The sequence below is a fragment of the Chiloscyllium plagiosum genome, chromosome 13 (genome assembly GCF_004010195.1).
Source record: "Chiloscyllium plagiosum isolate BGI_BamShark_2017 chromosome 13, ASM401019v2, whole genome shotgun sequence".
Lineage (NCBI taxonomy): Eukaryota > Metazoa > Chordata > Chondrichthyes > Orectolobiformes > Hemiscylliidae > Chiloscyllium > Chiloscyllium plagiosum.
In genome coordinates, this window is record NC_057722.1 from 67,806,654 (window position 1) to 67,818,999 (window position 12,346).

Here is a 12,346-nt window from a genome sequence, read left to right on the forward strand (position 1 = left end):
TCCACATTGATGCCCTGGGGTTGAAGTGTTCCGAGGCGGAAGATGAGGTGTTCTTCCTCCAGGTGTCGGGTGGTGAGGGAGTTGCGGTGGGGAGACTGGACGCCTCCTAGCAGAGCGCTTAAAGGAACATCTCCGGGACATCTGCTCCCATCGACCACACCGCCCTGTGGCCCAACATTTCAACTCCCCCTCCCACTCTGCCGAGGACATGAAGGTCCTGGGCCTCCTCCACCGCCGCTCCCTCACCACCCGACGCCTGGAGGAAGAACGCCTCATCCGAGGAGCAGGAAAATCGATGTTTCCTGCTTTTCCAGCACCACTCATTACAATCACTACACTTTTCCTGCTTTCTCCCCTTTGATTCCTTTAGCAATAAACACTGGAATGCATTCCTTTTTGAAAATATTCAATGTGTCAGGCTCAAATGCTCTCTGTGGCAAAGACTTTCACAATCTCACTACTCTCGGGCTGAGAGCTGAATGTTGTTGGTTACTTCCAAGTGAGTGGAATATGAAAGCAGGAATATCTTGCTTTAGGGCATTGGAGAAACCACATCAACAGCCCTGAGTACAAATTTGGTTGCCTTCTCCAGGAAATCACATCATTGACATTCAGAAATGATTAGGAGACAAGGAGGGCTGATGAAGGTCTTATGCCCAAATCGTTGAATCTCCTGCTTCTCAGATGCTGCCTGACCTGCTGAGCTTTTCCAGCATCACACTCTCGACTCTGATCTCTTGGTTGAAAGACAGTGAGGAACACAGATGCTGGAAGCCAGAGTAGATAAACGTGGAGCTGGAAAAGCACAGCAGGTCAAGCAGCACCCGAGGAGCAGGAAAGTCAACGTTTCGGCCCGAAACCCTTCGTCAGGACTGACCTGCAGTGCTTTTCCAACTCCACATCTATTGACTTGGACAGATTAGGCCTAGGTTCATTGGAGTTGAGAAAAATGAGAAGTGGTCTTATTGAAAGATCCCAAGGAACCTTGACAGGGTGGATGCTGAGGAGAAAGTGAGGACTGCAGATGCTGGAGATCAGTGGAAGAGTGTGGTGCTGGAAAAACACAGCAGGTCAGGCATCATCAGAGGAGCAGGAGAGGGTGGATGCTGAACAATGTACGTTGAGTGGGAGAGACTACAACAAGAGGGTGCAGATTAAAAATAAAGAGACCTCCCACTTAAGACGAAGATAGGGACAGTAGTTTTCTCCCAGTGAGTTGTCTTTTGCAAAGAGAGGTGCAGGCAGGTATTGAGTATTTTTAAAGCTGGGATGGTTTGATTAACGAGGGAGGCAAAGTGTACAGGAGGAGAAAGTGAGGTCTGCAGATGCTGGAGATCAGAGATGGAAATGTGTTGCTGGAAAAGCGCAGCAGGTCAGGCAGCATCTAGGGAACAGGAGAATCGACGTTTTGGGCATTAGCCCTTCTTCAGGAATGTGTACAGGAGATCCATTGTACAGGAGATCCATTGAAGTCACAATAAAATCAGTTGTGATTTTAGCACATGCCTGAGCAATCTCAAGAGGCCAAATGGCCCATTCCCAACTGGTGTGCTCATATCTGCTTCCCCTGTGCCTGCCTCGTCAGCCCTGGAGTACTGAAGGAACCTTATGTCGCTTTGTCAGGGGGCTGTGTATTCCAGTTTACCTTATAATTTAGGGTCCAGGGCAGTTTCAGTCAAAATGTATATTTGTAAAAATGCTGAAAGTTTTTTGGTTTTCCTACAGGCAGCTGATTTCTTTTCTTTCTGTCTCGGATTGTTGATGGGAAAGTTAACCTTTTAGTCCCTCCTCCATCCAGTGCTTTGGTGACCACAGACTTCCGTTGCATTGTTGTGTGATTATCTTGGCCAAGTCTTGCAGTGGTTTTCTGCAGAATGGCCAACAAGGAAACTGTTCTGCTTTTACCACCTTTCTAGGAAGGGTTTGGTTCGCTGGATGGCTGGCTTACAATGCAGAGTAATGCCAACAGTGTGGGTTCAATTCGCACGTTGGCAGGAGGTTACCATGAAGGATTCTACTGCGCAACCTCTCCCCTCACCTGTGGTGCTGTGATCTTCACGTTAAACCACCACCAGTTGTCTCTCTCAAACCGGAGAAAAGCCTTATGTTCTGGTGCGAACTTTATCTGCACAGGAAGGATTAGCAGACTGATAATTATTAATATTAACAGATGTGAAGCTGGAAGAGCACAGGAGGTCAGACAACATCAATGGGGTAGAAAAAAAGCAATGTTTAGGGCCGAAACCCATTTGTCCTGATGAAGGGTCCTGACCTGAAATGTTGACCTTCCTGCTCCTCAGATGCCGTCTGATCTGCTGTGCTGTTCCAGCTTCACATCTGACTTCCAGCATCTGCAGTCCTTACTGTCTCCTAGATTATTATTAAGGCACCGTTTCAATGTAATGTCTGTGAAACTGCTTAGCAATAATTTCTTGCATGGAGAAAGTTAACTATGGATAGTAACTATGCTTAATAAGAACAAAGGAAAGTCTGAGATAGAGTCAGAGAGATGTGCAGCACGGAAACAGACCCTTCAGTCCAACTCGACCATGCTGACCAGATATCCTAATCTAATCTAGTGCCAGCACTTGGTCCATATCCCTCTCAAACCTTCCTATTCATATACCCATCCAGATGTCTTTAAAATGTTGCAATTGTACCAGCCTCCACCACTTCCTGTGGAAACTCATTCCATACACGTACCACCCTCTGCTTGAAAAAGTTGACCCTTAGGTCCCTTTTATATCTTTCCCCTCTCACCCTAAACCTATGCCCTCTAGTTCTCAAATCCTCCTCCCCAGGGAAAAGACCTCGGATATTTACCCTATCCATGCCCCTCATGATTTTATAAACCTTTACAAGGTGACAAATGGTTGTTTTGACCAAACAGCCTGTTTCCTTCATTATCTTTAAGAGGTTATTTTTGACATTGTATGAAAGATGAGATTAAGTGAGACATACTGAAATAAATGTGAAAGTGGACTGCTGATTCACTTCCACCCATATTGTACTAGTTTCAGCTAAACTCTGCCCAATACAGTCTATAATAGGATTGCTTAAAAATCTTACAGCCAACAGTGTGGGTTCAGTGTGGAGGAGGAGGTCAGAGGTTAATCTTTGCTTTGTTTGAGATTTATCCTCAAAATGAAACATTTACAAATGTAAGAGTCCGAACTCTACAACCCACAACCAGTATCAGAAAATGTCTCTTTGTAAATTTGATTCAGTGTAAGCAAGGATATGTGGAAAAAGTGGAATTTGGCATTGGGTATTAGAACTAATTCAGGAAAGATGGGCTGAATGGCCTCCTCCTGCACCATAATAGTTCTGTTATCTTAGTCTCCCACCTGACAATCATGGTTTGCTCTTACAGTTCACTTTCTACCTACATGGTGTAGTGTGGAGCTGGTATAGTAGAGGCTTCAACTTTCTGTCTGAGACAGCAATCTCTTGCCACAGTCTGATACTCAATGAACTTTGCCACATTATGGATCACACCTTCCTTGGCTACCAACTCCTGGAATTGGACTTGAACCCAGAAGCAGGGACACTGCTCATTGTGCCACAATATCTCATTACATATGCAGAGGTTATTATGCAACCAGACACCCCTCATCCTTCTATAGACATACGTTGTTCTGTCGCCATAGTCTTAGTAGGCCGTAGGGGGCTGCTCTCTTGTTAGAGACAAGCGACTGGTGGTGATTTAACCTGAGGACCACCAGACCCCAGGCAATGGAAGGGGTTGAGAATGAGAGTCCTTCATGGTAACCTCTGACCAGTGATGGGAATTGAACCATACAGTTGGCATCACACTACTCTTGAAACCAATGATCCAGCCAACTGAGCTAAGCCAATTCCCCTCTAGGTACTAGCCTTAATCTTAACACTATTGACTCTACCCACTTCAACAGCTGAAAGAAACTTTTGCATAATAACTCTTTGATTTATAAATAGAATTGGCGATGCATAATTTCAATCTACCTCGATGCCTCTATTATTCAAATTGTGTCACTTGCAAAACACAATGCCTTTGATGGTGTTGGGGATGATGTTAAATTGTTACTTGTTAGACTACAGCTGGAGTACTGGGTACAGTTGGAGATGCCACATTGAAGGAAAGCTGTAAATGCACTGGAGAGAGCGCAGTTGTGATGATGCCAGGAATGAGAAACGTCACCAGAACAGACTGAAGAAGTTGGGGATGTTAGAACATAGAGCAGTACTCCACAAGAACAGGCTCTTCGGCCCACAATGTTGTGCTGAAAATATTGTCAAATTAAACTAATCCGTCTGCCTGCCATCGGTCCACATCCCTCCATTCCTTGCATATTCAAGTGCTTATCTAAAAGTCTCTTAAATACCTTATCGTATCAGCCTCCACCACCTGCAATAGGGTTAATGTTAGGATTAGGCAGTGCATTGCAAACTCCTACCACTGTCTGTGTAAAAGGTCTTGCCCACACATCCCCTTTCAGCTTTCTCCCTCTTATCTGACATGCATGCCCCCTACTATTAGACCTTTCACCTCATAGAGTCATAGAGATGTACGGCATGGAAACAGAGCCTTTGGTCCAACTTTTCCATGCTGACCCAGATATCCTAAATTAATCCAGTCCCATTTGCCAGCACCTGGCCCATATCCCTCTAAACCCTTCCTATTCATATACCCATCCAGATGCCTTTTAAATGTTGTAATTGTACCAGCCTCCACCATTCCCTCTGGCAGCTCATTCCATATTCCATGTTCTCCTTGGACAGAAGATGGACTGAGGTTTTTAAAATCACACATGGGCTAAGTAGAGTAGATAGAGTGAAGGTGTTCCTGCTTGCAAAAGGAACAGAAATGAAAGGGCATAGATTTAAAGTGATGTGCAAAAGAAACAAGGGTGATACATGAAAAAGCTTTCTCACCCAGCAAGTATTTTGGGTCTGAAACACACTGCCTCGAAATGTGGTGGAGGCAGGTTCAATTGAGACATTCCAGGTAGCCTTTGGGTGATTATCCAGATAGAAATCATCTGCAAATGTTTGGAGGAAAAAGGCAGGAGATAATGATGCTCCTTTCAACAGCCAGTGCAGGCACGATGGGCCAAATGGCCTCCTCCTGTGCTGTAACAATTCTGTCATTCTGTAAAGGGTCAATTGACATTATTTCTGAGAAATACAAGGGAAGGTTAGCAACATGAATATAAAAGAACAGCTCCATATTGCAACAGTTGCACACTCCAGCACAATATTGCTCCTAACTGTTTGATCATTTGGATATTTAATTTTATAAAGACCCATCCTATTTCCTAATCCAATTCTTACCAAGTTTATTTCTGAAACTGGCTCCAATTAGACTTTTTGGAAATCTTGTCCATGAACTCACCATTCTGTGAAGAAATTAACTTCCTCTAATCCTTGCTTAAGGTTCGTTCAGTTTAAACATGTGCCAAGTACTTCTGCGTTAGTGGTTCAAGGCTCTCTATAGCTTAAAGACCAGCGACACAACATTGTCTTCAATTTACTTTTGTTCACCGATCCCAGAACTCTGGAAATCTTATGTCAAAACTACATCCCAGAATAATCCAATCAGTAATAATTTGTTACTTTTAGTTAACCCCTTCTCAACTCAAAAATGTTCCTTTGAGAGTCAAATGCGGAACTCTGTACACAATGTTGTACAAGTATCCTCATCAGTTATTTCTTCAAAATGTAATAGAGTGTTTGTTTAGCTTTGGAGTAGCGGAATTTAGTGTGTAGCTAATTATTTAGAATGAGGATCTAATCTGCACTGAAATTTATGGGGGGGTCTTTAAATAGCCTGAGATTTTTTTTCTCATGAACAGTGAATTAGTAATAAGGGGGAATATATTCGGGCTTGACACGGGAGGGATTGACATGGGTATTGAAGGGACGTGTTCACTCAAAGGCTTATCAGATGGTGAAATATTGAACTATTAAAGAGAACTGAAAGGGAAATGGGATTTCTGACAGGGGCTTGATAGCAGCACAGGTATAAAACGGCTAAGCCTGCTCTGCTGATATTTCTATGATTTTCTACTTGTTTTGCCTTGACTGGGTACAACCAGCATCTCTCAACTTCCGGATTAGGGGTGCTGGAAGAGCACAGCAGTTCAGGCAGCATCCGAGGAGCAGTAACCTTACAACCACACGGTATCCACATTGACTTCACCGGTTTCCAAATTTCCTCTCCCTCCACGTCAACCCTCCAATTTGGCACTGCTGTCTTGACCTGTCCCACCTTGCCATCTTCCTCCCCACGTATCCGCTCCACCCTCCCCACCAACCACCCACCTGCATCCACCTATAACCATCCCAACAACCTTCCCCAGCTCCACCCCTACACTCCCATTTATCTCTCGGCCCCCTTCCTCCTCTGCATTCCCGATGAAGGGCTTATGCCCGATATGCCAAATCTTCTGCTCCTCGGATGCTGCCTGACCTGCAGTGCTTTTTTCAGCACTACACTTTTTAACTCTGGGTTAACTCAAGAAATGTTCAATAATCCCATCCAAATACTTCCTTTATCCACCTCAGTGAATATTTGTCTATATTGGTGGCACGGTGGCTCAGTGCTCAGTGCACTCTGCACAGTGGCAGGATGGCACTGCTGCCTCACAGCGGCAGGGACCCAGGTTCAATTCCAGCCTCAGGTGACTGTCTGTCTGAGTGGAGTTTGCACATTCTCCCTGCGAATGTGTGTGTGTGCTCTGGTTTCCTCCCAGAGTCCAAAGATGTGCAGGTCGGGTGAATTGGCCGTGCTAAATTGTCCAATAATGTTAGTTGCATTAGTCAGAATGAAATGGGTCTGGGTGGGTTGGTCTTCGGAGGGTCAGTGTGGACTTATTGGGCCTAATGGCCTGTTTCCACATTAGAGAGAATCTAACTAAAAAAAAAGCCTTGCTCCCTGTGTGGTTTGTTGCTAATGGTATGCAGATTAATAGATTTAAGCTTATCATACTGATGATTGATACTGGAGCCTCAGAAAATTACCACCAAAATCGGGATTCACCAACTCAATATAAATATGATTAATCTTCACTTCTGTGAATTCATATTCTTCAGTAACAATCTAGGATTCAAATGTTATTTGTGGTTCAGTAATAACACTCTTATCTATGAAGGTTTTAGGTTCTGGTTCTTCTCCAGAAATTTGTGTACAAGTTCCAGAATGACACTTGGTCTGGTACCGAAGGAGTGCTGCGCTGTCACAGATGTATTCTTTAAGATAACACATCAGACTGAGGCCTGGCTGTCATCTCCAGTGGGTAGTAAAGGATCCAATGGTACTATTTTAAAGTGCAGAGGAATTCACAAATAATCAGGGCTTATACTTATTCCTCAACTCATGTCACTAAAATACCCAGAGTATCTGTTTATCGAGGTGAAAGATATAAAAGAGACCTAAGGGGCAACGTTTTCACGCAGAGGGTGGTACGTGTATGGGATGAGCTGCCAGCTAGTGGTAGAGGCTGGTACAATTGCAACATTTAAAAGGCATCTGGATGGGTATATGAATAGGAAAGGTTTGGAGGGATATGTGCCGGGTGCTGGCAAATGGGACTAGATTGGGTTGGGATATCTGGTCGGCATGGTTGGACCGAAGGGTCTGTTTCTGTGCTGTACATCTCTATGACTCTATGACTCTAAAACAAAAATCTGTGGATGCGGAAACAAAAACATAAATTGCTGAAGAAACTCAGCAACCCCATGCAGAGAAAACAGAGTTAATATTTCAAGTCAAATGAACCTTCTTCAGAACTAAGAATAACTTGGGAAATGCTGGTGACAGGGGAATCGGAGGATGGGGGTGGAAGGAGTGAGAAAGAGAGACAAAATTAGAGAGATAAAGGGATAACTGATAGTGTGTCAGGGAAGAAGTAAAGCTGATAGTGCGGACAATGAGTTGGTGAAAATGGATTGACTGTGCTTCAAGGGGTCTATTTTATGAAAGGGCCTGGGGTGTAGGGGTGGGTAAAGGACATTGAAGAAGATGCTCAGGTTCTGAAATCATTGAACTCGATATTGAATTCTAAAGGCTGCAGGGTTCCCAAGTGGAAAATGAGATGCTGTTCTTCCAGCCTGTGCTGACCTTAGATAAGCACATGGATGATTTTGGGATAGTGTAGGGGGACGAGCTGAGAATAGTTCACAGGTTGGTGCAACATCGAGGGCCGAAGGGCCTGTTCTGCAGGCAACTGGAAGCTCAGGGCCATTTTTTCCGTACAGCAAAGAGGTTGCCCAGTTTGCATTTTGTCTCTCCAATGTACAATACACCACACTGTGAGCTGCTTCTTGTTTCTGTATTTGGTTATTTGATTTGATTTGATTTGGTTTATTGTGATCACATGTGCCCTAAGTAAAAAGCTTTGTTTTGTGAGCAGAGTAGGAGCTTGTCTCCTGTGTTTCCTAGGTTACAGCATTGACCATGTTGAGAAATACACAGGGTTTTACGATAGCAGGAGATTGTGAACGGCGCTATATGAATGCAAGTTTACTCCATAATGTATCAAGTGCCTTTAAGATGTTAGTTAATTTATGATCATGGATAATATTGTGAGATTATAATGTTGTTCAACAAAAGCAGTACCCCAGCCAGACTTACTGGCTACTAACATAGTTTAAAAGAACAACTATGTTTATTAGATATGTTTGGCAAATATTTTCTTGCTGGGCTTCACATTTCTCATGCACAAGTGACGCATTACAAAATTATTTCTATTTACAAACAAAACACAATTATAGTATGCAGTTCCCGTCAAGGGTACCAACCCTTTAAAGATTTGAGGTTTGGTTTCTCTTCACATTTTTTGGTATAAAGTTTGCCTGAAGGGCATAAAAGTGACATGTTGTACTAATAATCAACCAACACCATTAGACTGGGGGAAAAAACTGAGTAAGTGGAATTATCAGCTCCTTACAGTTAACGTTTTCCACAACCATTTAAAATAGAAGTCTGAGTTCTCACTTTTATGATGTTTATTGATCCTTGTGGCTTAGACATTATCCTCTGGCCCATGTTCCTGTCACCGCATTATGGCAAGGATATGGAAGCTTTGGAAAGGGTTCAGAGGAGATTTATTAGGATGTTGCCTGGTATGGAGGGAAGGTCTTACGAGGAAAGGCTGAGAGACTTGAGGCTGTTTTCATTAGAGAGAAGAAGGTGGAGAGGTGAATTAATTGAGACGTGTAAGATAATCAGAGGGTTAGATAGGGTGGACAGTGAGAATCTTTTTCCTTGGATGGTGAAGGCTAGCATGAGGGGACATAGCTTTAAATTGGGGGTGATAGATATAGGACATATATCAGAGGCAATTTCTTTACTCAGAGAGTAGTACGGACGCAACAGTAGTAGACTCACTGATTTTAAGGATATTTAAGATCATTGGATAGGCATATGGGTGATAATGGAATAGTGTAGGTTAGATGGGCTTCAGATTGGTTCCACAGGTCGGTGCAACGAGGGCCGAAAGGCCTGTACTGCGCCGTTATGTTCTATATTCTAGGTGATAGTGCCTGCTTGTGGATAGAGGTAACAGTGATTAGGTAGATTGCCCGTGCTAAATTGCTCCGTAGTGTTCAGGGATGTGCAGGCTAGGTGGGTTAGCTAGGGGAAATATACAGGGTTACAGGGATAGGGTCAGGGGTGGGTGGGATGCACTTCAGAGGTTTGGTATGGACTCGATGGACCGAATGGCCTGCTTCTACACTGTAGGGATTGTATGAAGTCTCACCTTTCCCACCTAACTGAAGACCCAGTTTATGCTCACAGTAAGACCAGTAAGAAATAGGCACAGCCCTTTACATAAACATTTGGTTGCAAACTTAGGCGAAAAATTGCTTTTTCATCTCGAGAATGATTGAACCCGTCACCGAGGAGACACCTGTAGTCAAACCGAAATGTGCTCAGACAACAATGAGGTTAATTCCTTTATTTTGTGCCAGTCTATAAAACTTACCATGAAAGGGAAACACATTAAATAAAAAGCTCCCAATGATAATAAGAAAAGAGCACTGTATCGCTATGGGATTATAATGGCGAGAGCACACCTTTGTAACAAAATCAAATTTATTGCAGGAATAAATATTTCCCTGGTCAGGGCAAGTGCTGAAAATGCTGGAGACAATCTGGCTACCATTCTAAAAGTGCAGTGGGCAAGAAGGAGACAAGGTCAGAGATTTGAAGAGAGGAAAAAGATTTTTTTTTTACCTGGAGATTGACCTGTGAGCTTTCGGTCTCAGTCGGTTTGCGATCTACAGATGTCCACTGAGCAGGATGAACACATGCCGCAACTGAATCACAGAAGAAGTGACAGCAGATATTCTTTTATATACTCAGCCTGACACCCACGGGGAGCTGGGGCCAGTACCAAGCGCAGATGGTGATGAGCCTCCTCTTTTCCGTTCTGCAAGAGTTGATTGACTTTGTCACTCAGAAACACTGAGCCATTTACAGTCCTATTTCCTGAGAGCTGTTGATTATAGGCTGCTGCTCTTCAGTGACTGTGCAGCACTGGTCTCCAGTGAGCTGTACTATGAATCTTATTGCTAGTTTCATTGTAATCATCCTTTGCGTCATTAATTAAATTCTGAGAGTAACGGAAATGATAATAAAGTGGGGTCTCAGACATTCTAGAACTGTCCTGCTTTAACTCTGCAGTCACCAATTCACCCAACTACGACATTTATATCACTTAATAGTTTTGTGCATGTTATCATATATAAATACTGTCATCTATATGATGCTCTTGCAATGTCTTTTTATTTACCGTTTAGTTTTTGACTTCACCTTTTGTTTCTGTATATTTATTTTGAGTGTTGCTGGCAATTTCAGCATTTATTGCCTACCTCTAATTGTCCTTGAGGTGTTGTCAGTGCTGAGTTGCCTTGGTGCTGATACATTTCATATTGCCACATGCTAGCAGACAAGGGATAGCCTGCTGGAGCTGCTCCAAACAATACAAGGGTTTCATGGGGTGGGGGTGGGGGGGCGTGGAGGTGGTGAGGAAAGCATGTGCCTCTCAGATCATTATCAAACAAAAAGGCCGTGATGTGGAGGTGCCAGTGTTGGACTGGGGTGGACAAAGTCAGAAGTCACATGACACCAGGTTATAGTTCATCAGGTTTATTTAAAGTCACAAACTTTCAGAGCTCTGCCCCTTCGTCAGGTGAACAAAAAGGGGCAAGAATCAAAAAGAGATTTCCCCGCAATTTCATCAACAGATGCCTAAGAGAAAGACAACAGAACGAGGACATGCCGCAACCCAAAGCTAGATGCTGCCTGACCTGCTGCGCTTCTCCAGCAACACATTTCCATCTCTGATCTCCAGCATCTGCAGACCTCATTTTCACTACCATTATAGGGCAAGCCAAACAAAGAACAGCCAGGGAATTTCTAGAAGCATGGCACTCATCCACAAACTCCATCAACAAACACATCGACCTGGATCCAATATACCGGCCACTACAGCGGACAGCTGAAACTGACAACCGGAAGCGGCAGGGACAGGCCACTATAAATGCCAGCTGAAACACCACAGAAGCGCTTCACAGGAGGCTCCCAAGCACTGAGGATGTCACCTAGACAGGGGACGAAACGTTTGCAACAAAAACTTCCAGCTCAGCGAACAGAACCACAAAAGCAGAGATTTCCCTGCTCCATTCATTTGCTTTCACTAATAAAATCGACAGAAATAAAAGTTCTATTCCAATCGTCCACATGGGTGGCAAGATTAACATGAGAAATGGAGAGAACTGGCAGATGCTGGAAATCAGTTAAAAATGTGCCGCTTTCTTGTGTGGCACGGTGGCTCAGTGGTTAGCACAGGCTGCCTCACAGTGCCAGTGAACTGGATTCAATTCCACTCTCAGGCGACTGTCTGTGTGTGGAGTTTGAACATTCTCCCAGTGTCTACATGGGGTTTCCTCCCACAGTCTAAAGATGTACAGGCTGGGTGGACTGGCTGTGTTGAATTTCCCTGTAGAGATGTATGGGTTAGTTATAGTAAATGCAGAGCTCCATGGGGACAGGGACTTGGTCTGGGTGGGATGTTTTTTTAAAGGGTTGGTGCTCACTCAAAGGGCTGAACAGCCTCTTTTTGCTCTTGGGATTCTGTAAATATGCCTGACTTCAGGGAACCTCCAGTTTTTGGAATTGTCCCTCCTCTCTGTAGATTGAAAGTTGCCAAACATCTCTTCCATCTTGACAAAATTTTCACCACCACCTACTCCCTCATCCCACTTTTCATTTCCACCCCACTGTCCCAGTCCACTCATTTGCTTAGCTTCTGGCCACTGCTCAGAGGTGTCTTGCTAGAAGGAATCAAGTTGCAGATGC

The 12,346-nt window shown here is 43.9% G+C and overlaps 1 protein-coding gene across 1 annotated transcript in view; it reads right to left on the reverse strand.

Moving 5' to 3' along the window:
* Positions 1-10,389, reverse strand: part of agtr1a (angiotensin II receptor, type 1a) — a 46,185-nt gene extending 35,796 nt beyond the window's left edge. Inside the window, exon 1 of the mRNA XM_043702693.1 lies at positions 10,220-10,389. The gene's annotated coding sequence lies outside the window, so the exon portion shown is untranslated. The remainder of the gene's footprint in view (positions 1-10,219) is intronic.
* Positions 10,390-12,346: the final 1,957 nt, after the last annotated feature.